Here is a 12,750-nt window from a genome sequence, read left to right on the forward strand (position 1 = left end):
TTTTGGCTATTGATATCCAGTTCTCTCGCAAGCCCATTTATTGAAAAGACTATTTTGTCCCTGTTTAGTAGACTTGGAACCTTGTTGAAGATCAATTGACCATAGATTTGGTGGTCTATTTTTGTGCTCCCAATTTGATTCCATTGGTCAATACATCTATCTTTACCTTGCTGCTTTGACCACTGTGGCTTTATAGTAAGTTACAAAATCAGGAAGTGTTAATCCTCCCACTTTGTTCTTCTTTTTTAGGATGCTTTTAGCTATCCAGGGTCTCTTTCTCTTCCAGATGAATTTTCCAGGTCTCCAAGTATGTTGTTGGGATTTTAATTGGTACTGAGTCTGAATCAATTTAATTGTTATTGAATCTGTAGATCAGTTTGGGTAGAATTGACATCTTAATTACATTTAACCTTCCTATCCATGAGCAGGGAATGTCTATCTACCTATTTAGATCTTTGAATTTTTTTTTAGCAATGTTATGTAGTTTTCTGTGTACAAGTCCTTTATATCCCTAGGTAAGTTCATTCCTAGAGACTTGATTATTTTAGTTGCTATTTTGAATGGATTTTTTTCCTTAATTAACTCCTCAGTTAGGTCATTGCTTTTGTATAGAAACTAATTTTTGCTCATTAATTTTATATCCTGCCTCCTTGCTGAATTTGTTTATTAGCTCAAGTAACTTTGCTGTAGATTTCTCAGGATTTTCCAAGTATAGTATCATGTCGCTTACAAATAATGAAAGTTTTACTTTTTCATGCTCCCATCCCCTCCCAAGGCCTGGAAGGGTCTCTCTGCACACCTGTTCTGCCCTGCCAGCACCTCAGCTCCTCCTGCACACTGCCTGGCCCCATAGGCACACCTGCACAGCCTGGCAACCCACCTTCAGCACATCCCCATGCCAGGCACATTCAAAGCCTGGACCAGACTCTGCACACCTGCTCTGCCCAGCACCCACCCAGCCCCACACAACTGCCCTGCAACCCCCCAGCACACTGTTCCCCGCACTCCCACCTGCAACCCTGCCCAGCCCCTCACACGGCCCCGCCCTAGGTCAAGTCTGTTCTCTCAGGTTAGCTCCTGGGGCCCCCAGGGCCCACTTCTGAGTCTACCCAATAATCTTGGAGTGGGAAGCAGGGACTTGCCAGGGTCACTGGACCTGTCAATATTGCAGGAGGAGACCCAACCCTCACCTGTTGCCCCATGGCCACTTAATCCTGGGTCAGGTGTCCTGAGGCCCTCCAAGGAACACAGCTCTGGCTGCTGCAAGACCACAGAAAGGACCTCCCCCACTCTGCCCCCATCTGCCAGTATCCCATTACCCCTGCAAACCCCTCCCCCTCACTGCCTCCTCATCGCTCCCAGGAGCCAAGCAGCCCAGGAGCTCCTTCTCCAGGAGAAGAAGCACCCGCTTCCCAGCCTCTGCTCCCCCATTCCCAACCCTACACACCCTCCTGATTCTCTATAAAGAGCTCCAGCATCCTTGAATCTCGAACAGTCTGTTGGGGTCCCTCGTACTGGCTGCCCCGTCTGCTGGGAGGTGGGGGGAGAGGGAGCAGGGGCAGGGAGGAAGCCAGGCACGCGGGATCCCAGCTCCCGGTGGTGGAGACCGCGGTCCAACAGAGGGTGGGCGCGGCTGCTAGAGATGAGGGCGGGTCCTGACGCCTGGAGGCTTCTGCAGATCCCACGGCCCATGGCACCCAGGTTCTGCGTGGTGGGTGCGGTTTGGGCTGGGGCCTGCGCTGTGTGCAGGCATAGTCTGCGGCCAAAGGGGTAGGACACAACCTGGAGAGCTTACCCAGATCGGATTTACGGGGCCCCTGGGGGCTGTCTAAGCAGGCTGGACCCAGCGAGGGGATGGAAGGGGGCGCAGTAGCTCGGCCAGATGCGGGGCTTGAGCTGGACCTCCTCGACGTGGGGCCGGGCACCTGACCTCCTGCTCCGCTTCTTGGTCCCGGCTCGTGGCTTCCGGTGTCTGCACCTGGCAGTTCGGGGAAGGTAAGTTGTTGGCCCCTAAGCGCATGACCTGATGGCTTCAGCTTGTTCAGACTTCTTTGCTGGAGTCGCTGGGCTCTACCTGCCCCTTCTCAACAGTGGATCTCGCTCCCAAGGCATCTGAGGCTTTTCCTTGTAGCAGATGTGACGGATGCCCACCCTGAGTTCCTCCCTGCAGTGTGCAGGGGGGTCCAGGTTATAGCACAGGCACGCTCAGGAGCCTGGGTCTCTCCTTCGTGGGAGAGGACAGGTGAGGTGTTTAAGGGGTCCAACAAGGAAGGTGGGGCCAGCTGTACCTGCTCCAGCTTGGGTCTCTCCTGGGCACCCTGGAGACCTGCTCTCCTGCTCTTACTGGTCACCAGTAACCCTGGGCCCACCTGGCCAGCTGCTGCTAAAAAGCCCCTTGTTGGCACCTTGCTGTCTGCTGGCTCACTTTCTCCACTCCCTGGGTTCCCACCTGTCCTAGCCTGCCAAGGCTGCTGTGACCATGAGCACATGCTGGTTGGAAGATTTATTGTTTCATGGTTCTTGAGGTTAGAAGTCCAAAACTAAGGTGTGGCCAGGCTGTGCCTCCTATGACACTTACATGGCTCAGCGTCAACTCGCTGGTCCTCCAGAGATTCGTCTCTGCCCCATCTACTGGTCCTCTCCTTTCTCTGCCTGTGTCCTACTGTCTGTACTGTTTCCTCTTCCCAAGCTTTATAAAAGAAGAAAATATGCAAATCAGAGACCCATCAAACCAAATAGAATACCCCAAGACATATACTAATCAGTCTGTCAAATGCTGAAGCAAAGCAGAAGAGCCCGAAAGTGGCAAGAGAAAAACAGTCTACTACACACAAGGGAAACCACATAAGACTGAGCTCAGACTGCTCACCTGACACTACAGGGGCAAGAAGGCACTGGTATGATATATTTAAGAAACTGAAAGAGAAAGGCTTCTAGCCAAGAATTCTTTACTCAGCCAAATTGTCCTTCAAAACTGAGGGAGAGATTAAAATTTTTACAGACAAACAAATGCTAAGAGAATCTGTCAACAAGAGACCAGCCCTACAAGAAATAATAAAGGGAGTTCTGTTAGTTGAAACTTAAAAGTCAAGAGAGGGAGGTCTGGAGTAGGGCATGGAATTGAAAAGTACCAGTAAGGGTAACTGTCATGGTTAGGGACAGGTGTCAACTTGGCCAAGTTGTGGTACCTGTTCATTTTGCTTGGAAGGAAAACTGGCCAGAGGTGCGTTTGTATACTGACTCATGGGCTGTTGCTAATGGTTTGGCTGGATGGTCAGGGACTTGGAAAGACCATAATTGGAAAACTGATGACAAGGAGGTCTGGGGAAGAATTTTGTGGATAGGCCTTTCTAAGTTGGATAAAAACAGGAACATATTTGTGTCCCATGTGAATGCATACCAGAGGGTGACTTCAGCAGAGGAAGATTTTAATAATCAAGTGGATAAGATAACCCATTTTGTGGATACCAGCCAGCCTCTTTCCCCAGCAACTCCTGTTATTGCCCAATTGGCTCATGAACAAAGTGGTCATGGTGGTAGGGCTGGAGGTTATGCATGGGCTCAGCAACATGGACTTCCACTCACCAAGACTGACTTGGCTGTATTCACTGCTGACTGCCCAATCTGCCAGCAGCAAGACCCACACTCAGCCCCTGAGAGGCACCATTTCCCAAGGTGACCAGCGAGCTACATGGTGGCAGGTTGATTACATTGCACCACTCCCATCTTGGAAGGGGCAGCAATTTGTTCTAACTGCAATAGACACATACTCTGGATATGGGTTTGCTTTCCCTGCACGCAATGCTTCTGCCAAAACTACTATCCGTGGGCTTACAGAATGCCTTATCCATCGTCATGGTATTCCACATAGCATTGCTTCGGATCAAGGAACACACTTCACAGCAAATGAAGTGCGGGAATGGGCACATGCTCATGGAATTCTCTGGTCTTACCATGTTCCCCATCATCCAGAAGCTGCTGGATTGATAGAACGGTGGAATGGCCTTTTGAAAACTCAATTACGGTGCCAACTAGGTGGCAAAAACTTGAAAGGCTGGTTAATGTTCTCCAGGAAGCTGTGTATGCTCTGAATCAGCGTCCACTGTATGGTGCTGTTTCTCCCATAGCCAGGATCCATGGGTCCAGGAACCAAGGGGTGGAAATGGGTGTGGTGCCACTCACTATTACTCCTAGTGATCCACTAGGAAAATTTTTGCTTCCTGTCCCTGCTACCCTGAGTTCTGCTGGTCTACAGGTTTTAGTTCCAAAACGGGGTGTGCTTTCTCCAGGAGAAACAACAGTGATACCACTGAACTGGAAGTTAAGATTGCCACCTGGCCACTTTGGGCTACTTATGCCTCTGGAGCAACACACCAAGAAGGGGATTACATTATTGTCTGGGGTAATTGACCCTGACTATCAGAAGGAAGTAGGACTGCAACTACATAATGGAGGTAAAGAAGAGTTTTCTTGGAATATAGGAGATCCCCTGGGGCGTCTATTAGTACTACCATGCCCTGTGATTAAAATCAATGGAAAACTGCAACAACACAATCCAGGCAGGACCACTAATGGCTCTGAGACTTCAGGAATGAAGGTTTGGGTCACCCCACCAGGCAAAGAACCACGGCCAGCTGAAGTGCTTGCTGAGGGGAAAGGGAACATGGAATGGGTAGTGGAAGAAGGTAGTGATAAATATGAACTTCGACCACGTGATCAGTTACAGAAACGAGGACTGTAATGCTGTTTTGTTTGTGTTATACTATTTAAGTTGTAAGATATCAAGTTTAAGAATGAATGTTGCCCAAGGATTTGCACGCTATTCTGGAGAGATTTAATGTGTTTCCAGTTATATGCAGGACAGTTGAGTATTGTCAGGTAAAAGAAAAATGTGTGCTTATTTGTTTTCATTTGGAAATTAAGTATGGTCTAAGGTGATATATATATATATATATATATATATATATATATATATATATGTGCCAAGTTGACAAGGGCTGAACTGTCATGGTTAGGGACAGGTGTCAACTTGGCCAAGTTGTGGTACCTGTTCATCTGATTGGGCAAGCGCTGGCCTGTCTGTTGCAATGAGGACATTTCATAGGATTAGGTCATGATCACGTCAGCTACATCCACAGCTGATTCCATTTGTAATCAGCCAAAGAGGAGTGTCTTCTGCAATTAGTGATGCTAAATCCAATCATGGGAAGCCTTTTAAGGAGGACTCAGAGGAGACAGGTTCCATTCCTGCTTTGGCTGGTGAGCCTCTCCTGTGGAGTTCGTCCAGGCCATCCATTGGAGTCATCGGCTTCGCAGCCTGCCCTGTGGATTTTGGACTCTGCGTTCCTACGGTCACGTGAGACACTTTCATAAATTTATATTTGCAAGTGTTCCCTGTTGATTCTGTTTCTCTAGAAAACCCTAACTAATACAGTAACTTAAAGGATAAAAAGAGAAAGAGAAAAAGAATATATAGAACTGACAAGTAAATCCAAAGATAAGATGGCAAAATCAAGAAATGTCTTCATAGTAATATCTTTGAATGTTAACAGACTAAACTCACCAATTAAAAGATACAGATTGGCAGAATTGATTAAGAAATATGATCTAGATATATGCTGATTACAAAAGGCTCATCTTAGACCCAAGGATACAAATAGATTGAAAGTGCAAGGATAGAAAAAGATGGTCCATGCAACCTGTAATGAAAAGAAAGTAGGAGTAGCTATACTAATATCAGACAAAATGGAATTTAATGTAAATGTATCATAAAGCACAAAGAAAGACACTATATATTAACTATATATATATATATAATCCATTATATATATATAATCCACTATATATATATATAATCCACTATATATATATAATCCATTGAACCAGGGACAATTTACCAAGAAGAAATAACAACTACAAATATTTATGCTCCCAATCAAGGAGCTCCAAAGTACCTGAGCAAATATTGGCAAAACTGAAGGGAGTGATAGATTTTTCAGCAATAATAGTAGGACACTTCAATATGCCACTCTCCACTACAGATAGAACAACCAGACAGAGGATCCACAAGGAAATAGAGAACTTAGCAACCTGAGAAATGAAATAGATCTAGCAGACATATAAAATTGCTACACCCCAAAACAACAGGATATGCATTCTTCTCTAGTGCTCATGGAACATTCTCCTGGATAGATCATATGCTAGGGCACAAAATGGATCTTTATGAATTTAAAAACATGAAATTATTCAAAGCACTTTCTCTGATCACAATGGAATGAAGCTGGATATCAATAACCATCAAAAAATGAGAACTTTCACAAATATATGGAGATTAAGAACACACTCTTAAATAACCTGTGGGTCAAATAAGAAATTGCTAGAGATATCGGCACCTATCTGAAGATGAATGAAACAAGAATACAACACAACAGAACTTATAGGATGTAGCAAAGGCTGTGCTGAGAGGGAAATTTATTGCCCTGAATGCCTCTATGAAAAAATAATAAGAACAAAAATTGAGGACTTAACTGATCACCTGGGAACCTGAGAAAGAACATCAAACTAACCCAAAGCAAATAGAAGAGAGAAACAACAAAGATTAAAACAGAGTTAAATGAATAGGAAAACAAAAACATTAGAAAGAATCAATGCACTCAATGTTGGTTCTTTGAGAAAATCAATAAAATTGATGGACCATTAACAAGGCCTTTTTTTTTTAAAGGGAGTGAGGATTCAAATAAACAAGACCAGAAATGAAAGGGTCATCATTACCAATGACGCTGAAGAAATTTTTTAAAGATCATAAGAAGATGCTGTGAACAACTACATGCCAACAAACTAGACTTCTTAGATGAAATATACAAATTCTTGGAAACACACGAACAAGCTATACTTCCTCAAGAGGAAACAGAAGATCTCGACAAACCAATCAGATATAAAGAGATTCAATCAGTCATAAAAAAATCTTCCTACAAAACAAACAAACAAACAAACAAAAACAACTCAGGGCCAGTTGGCTCCACAGAGGAAGTTTACCAAACATTCCAAAAAAAACTAACACCAGTCCTGCTCAAGCTTTTCCAAAAAATTGAGGAAACTGGAACACTTTCTAACTCATTTTATGAAGCTGACATCACTTCAATGCCAAAACCCGATAAAGATGCTATAAGAAAGGAAAACTACAAGACAATTTCCAAAATGAACATTGATGCAACAATTCTCAACAAAATACTAGCAAATCTTATCCAAAAATACATTAAAAGATTTATACACCACAACCAAGTTGGGTTAATACCAGGAATGCAAGGATGTTCAACACAAGAAAATCAATAAATGATTAACAATTCGAAAGAGAAAAATCACATGATCATCTTGATTGATGTTGAAAAAAGCATTCTACAAAATTAAACATCATTTTCTGATAAAACACTTTAAAAAGTAGAAATCAAAGGTAACTCCCTTAATACATAAAGGGCATATATGAAAAACCCATAGCCAGCATTGTACTCAATGGTGAGGGACTGAAAACTGTACCCCCAATGATTGGGAATGAGACAAGGATGCTATCTATCACAGAAGTTCTAGCCAGAGCAATCAGGCAGGAAAAAGAGATGAATGGCATCCAAATTGGAAAGTAATAAATAAAACTTTCATTATTTGCAGATGACATGATACTAAACTCGGGAAATCCTGAGAAATCTACAACATAGTTACTTGAGCTAGTAAACAAGTTCAGCAAGTTGGTGGAATATAAGATTAATGTGCAAAAATTACTAATGTCAATGACCTAACTGAGGTGTCAACTAAGGAAAAATTTTTTATTCAAAAAGGCAATGAAAAAATTAAGTATCTTGGAATGAGCTTAACTAGGGTGTAAAGGAGTTGTACACAAAAAACTACATAACATTGCTAAAGGAAATCAAAGAATCTAAGTAGGTGGAAAGACATTTCCTTCTCAGGGATAGGAAGGTTAAATGTAGTTAAGATGCCAAATCTACTGAAGTTGATCTACAGATTCAAGCAATACCAACCAAAATTCCAGCATCTCTGTTGAAGACTTGGATAACTTGTTACCAAATTCATCTGGAAGGGGATGAGACCCTGAATAGCTAAAAATCTAAAAAAAAGAATGAAGTGGAGGATTAACACTTCCTGATTTTAAGGCTTAGTATAAAGGCACGGTGATCAAAACAGCATGGTACTGGAACAAAGATAGATATGACCAATGAAATCAAATTGAGAGCACAGAAATGGGTCACCAAATCTATGGCCAACTGATCTTTGACAAGGTCCCCAAATCCATTGAACCAGGATGAAATAGTCTTTTCAATAAATGGACATGGGACAACTGGATGTCAATAGACAAAAGAATGAAAGAAGAACTTTACCTTACACCTTATATAAAATTAATTCAAAGTGCATCAAAGACATAACTAAGAATCAGTACCATAAAACTCCTAGAAGAAAGTATAGGGAAACATCTCCAAGACCCAGTAATAGAAGGAGCTTGCTAATGTTACACGCAAAGCACAAGAAACAAAGAAAAATTGACAAATGGGAACCAAATGCTTCTGCGCCACAACATTTTTCAAAATGGTGAAGAGGCAGGCAACTCAGTGGGAGAAAATATTTGGAAATCACACGGATAAAGGTTTGATATCCTGTATACATGAAGAAATCATACAACTCAAAAACAAAAGAAGAAACAACCCAATTATAAAATGGGTTAAAGATACAAATAGGCATTTTTCCAAAGAGCAAATACAGATGGCTAAAAAAGCATACGAAGAGAAGTCATTTTCATTAGCTATAAGGGAAATGCAGATCAAGACTACAATGAGATACCACCTCACACATATAAGAATGACTGCTATTAAACAAACAGGAAACCACAAATGTTGGAGAGGATGCAGAGAATTGGGACACTTATGCACTGCTGGTAGGAATCTATAATGGTACAGCTGTTATGGAAGTCAGTCTGGTGATTCCTCAGAAAATTAAATATCGAGTTGCCATATGACCCCGTAATAGCACTACTTGGTATATACTCAGAAGAGCTGAAAGCAGTGACACAAATAAACATTTGCACACGGATGTTCATAGCCACATTATTCACAAACACCAAAAGATGCCCATCAATAGGTGAGTGGATAAATAAAATGTGGTTTATGCATATGATGGAATATTATGCAACAGGAAGAAGAAATGATGTTCTGAAGCACATCACAGGGTGGATGAGCCTTGAGGACATAATTGCTGAGTGAAATAAGCCAGACACAAAAGGATAGATACAGATACAATATAATTTCACTTTTTGGACCATGGTAAGGTAAATTCAGAGGCTTATAGTACAGAATATAGGGGAAGCTACAGATGGTGAATGGTTAGCTAATGAAGTTGCACTTAAATGTAAGGGAATGGATGGAAGAGAAGGCAGTTTGGTAATGGGTCTATAATAATATTACCATATTTAAGGTAAACGTAATTGAAAGGAGTTGTGTTCCAGTTTCTAGCTGCCAGAATGCAATATACCAGAAATGGAATGGCTTCTAAAAAGGGGAATTTAATAAGTTGCTAGTTTACAGTTCTAAGCTGTGAAATTGTCCAAATTAAAACAAATCTATAGAAATGTACAATATAAGGCACCCAGGGAAAAATATCTGGGTTCAAGAAGGTTGATGATGTTCAGTGTTTCTCTCTCAGCTGGAAGGGCACATGGTGAACACAGCAGCATCTGCTGGCTTTCTCTCCACACCTCTTGCTTCATGAAACTCCCCAGGAGGCGTTTTCCTTCTTCATCTCCAAGTTGCTGGCTGGATAGACTCTGTGTTCTCTTGTCCTTTTGTCATGGTTCTGTGGCTCTCTCCTCATTTCAAAAGGGGCTCTCTCTGAAATGTGTCCTCTTTTAAGGATTCCAGAAAAATAACCAAGAACCCATATAGAATGGGTGGAGACATGTTTCCATCTAATCAAATTCAATACCCACAATTGATTGAGTCACTTCTCGTGGAGATAACCTAATCAAGTTTCCAGCTTACAGTACTGAATAGGGATTAGAAAAAATGGTTGCTGCCACAAGACTGATTAGGATTAAAACATGTTTTTTCATACATAAATCCTTTCAAACCAGCACAGGTTGTATAGACCCATGTATCCCACCAATTAACACTACAAATATAAATAACTTCTTCCATGAACTACTGCAAAGGTATATATCTTGTACAAAGAGGTTATAATATTGGGGTATGGGGAAAAGCTACTATTGCATGCTATGGGCTATGTTTAACAGGAAGACATCATCAGCACCAAGCAATACCAGTGTTAAGTAATGGAATTGAAGAGGGACAAGAATTAAGGGGTGGTTTGGATTTTCTGTTTGGTGAGTGTCATGGTCAGGTTCATGTGACAACTTGGGCAGGTGATGGTACCTGTTTGTCTAGTTGGGCAAGCGCTGGCCTGTCTGTTGCTATGAGGACATTTCATAGAATTAAATCATGATCATGTTGGCTGCATCCACAGCTGATTCTATTGTAATTAGCCAAGGGGAGTGCTTCTGCAATGAGTGATGCTTAATCTAATCACTGGAAGCCTTTAAGGAGGATTCAGAAGAGACAGGCTCTCTTCCTACTTCGGCCAGTGAGCTTCTCCTGTGGAGTTCATCCAGACCCTCCATTGAAATCATCAGCTTCACAGTCTGTCCTATGGATTTTGCACTCTACATTCCCACAGTACATGAGACACTTTTATAAATTTTATATTTACAAATATTTCCTGTTGGTTTTTTTTCTCTAGAGGACCCTAACTAATACAGTGAGGGTATTTTATTGGTTATTTTTCTCTTGGGAACAATGAAAATAGTCTAAAATTGGGAGTGTTGATGATTACACCACTAAGTGAGGATAATCTGAGACAAGGAATGTACTTTGGACATTATACATGATGCCCAACAGTTGGAGTGGACTGAAAAGCCACGCTGACTGAGAATTAGAATGGTGCACTGTGGTGTATATATCTGATCAAATATCATACTGTTACAGAAAGGAAAGAAGTTGTGAGGCATGCAACTTTGTAAATGAACCTGTGGGACATAATGTGATGCAAATAAGCCAAAACAAAAGAGCAAATTTAGTAGGGCTCATTTAGAAAAACTTACAGAAAATTGGGACTTAGATTGTAGGCACATATACCAGTCACATTTAATCAGAGCAGTATTGATGCTTCTAGATTTTAAGAGGCTGTGCTGTATATGCACACCCTGGTATTTTGAGCTTTGGGAACCTGTGTGACACCTAAGGCTCAGAGTAGGAGTTCTGCAGTTCTGAAGGTCAGCATTGCCACGTACAACAACTGTTAGAGAAATCGAAAAAGAGACGAGGCTTCAATTAGAGATAAGAAGGAAGCCAGTCGGGTCGGGACTAAGGTAAATCAGAATACAGGGGAAGGAGAACATTGTCTGTATTTTAGAGCTTCATCTACTCTATGAGACTAAAGGAAGAGAAGTTTTATTTTGTCCAGAACCTAAATTCTCTGTTGCACGTAATCTAACAACGTGGATAGATCATTTATACAACCCAAACAGGGAGCCCATAATGGGAATGAGGGCTTGTAGTTCTGTATAGCTTAATACATCCCAGAGTATGTAGCAGATAATTTAAAAGTATTGGCATGTCCCCTGAGGGATGAGAGGAGAAATACGGAACTATTAAGCTTTACCATCAGGGAAACCCTGATCTATCTCACACATTAGGGACTCCCAAGTCAACAGGCAAGCCCTTGATCTTGAGACTTGCTTTTGTAAAGCTTATTTCTGCAGTGGAGAAACTTAGTCTAACTGTAGTTATGCCTAAGAATTACTTCCAGAGGACCTCTTTTTGTTGCTCATATGTGGCCTCTCTCTAAGCCCAACTCTGCAAGTGAAACATTACCCTCTCGTCTACTCTGGTACATGACATCCAGAGGTGAAAGTCTCCCTGGTAACATGGGACATGACTCCCAGGCATGAGCCTGGCCCTGGCACATGGGATTCAACATGCCTTTCTGATGAAAGGGGGAAAGAATTGTAACAAAGAAAGTATCAGTGGCTGAGAGAGTTCAATAGAAATTGATGAGGCTACTCTGGAAGCTACTCTTAGGAAAGTTTCAGCCCGAAATTGCTAACTTATGATGATTGCCAAATCCCAACCAAAACCATTCTTGCCAACCCTAGGAACACCTAGGACTTTATCTGAGATTCTACAATGGTTTCATACACTACAATTACATCCAGAAACCTATAGCCTCCATGGGTTCCTAGACCAGATAAGTCCTGAAACTCACAGGGTTCAGCTTGTCCAAGAACATCAACTAGTTCCATTCCCCTAACCCATCTTATCAATAACCCTTTCAAACATGAATAAGGTCGAATGGACATAGCCTGAATAATCCAAAGATTGGGAGAAAGATAAAAGGAGAAGGTGGAATTAGAACAGAGAAAATAGGATTTAACAAATGACTATAAGTGCTGAATCATATTGAATTCTTTTAGTCTTCAGTGTCTTGGACAGCTGTAAGGAAAGTTAAAAATTGTGGAGTTGTAATCCATACCAAATTCTGAAATCTGTTCTACAACTAATTGTTGTAGTATGCTTGAAATATGTGTTACATTTCAAAATTTAAAAAAAGAGCTAAAAGGGATATATCCCCACGCACTAAATGTCTACAATATCAGAATGTCCACATCACCAAGAGTTGGTGAGATATGCTTGGACTGGC

At 41.8% G+C, this 12,750-nt stretch overlaps 1 pseudogene; it reads left to right on the plus strand.

Moving 5' to 3' along the window:
* The first annotated feature begins 1,882 nt into the window (after positions 1-1,882).
* Positions 1,883-12,750, plus strand: part of LOC143657400 (centromere protein Q-like) — a 27,927-nt pseudogene continuing 17,059 nt past the window's right edge.

This window comes from Tamandua tetradactyla, chromosome 2 (genome assembly GCF_023851605.1).
Source record: "Tamandua tetradactyla isolate mTamTet1 chromosome 2, mTamTet1.pri, whole genome shotgun sequence".
NCBI lineage: Eukaryota > Metazoa > Chordata > Mammalia > Pilosa > Myrmecophagidae > Tamandua > Tamandua tetradactyla.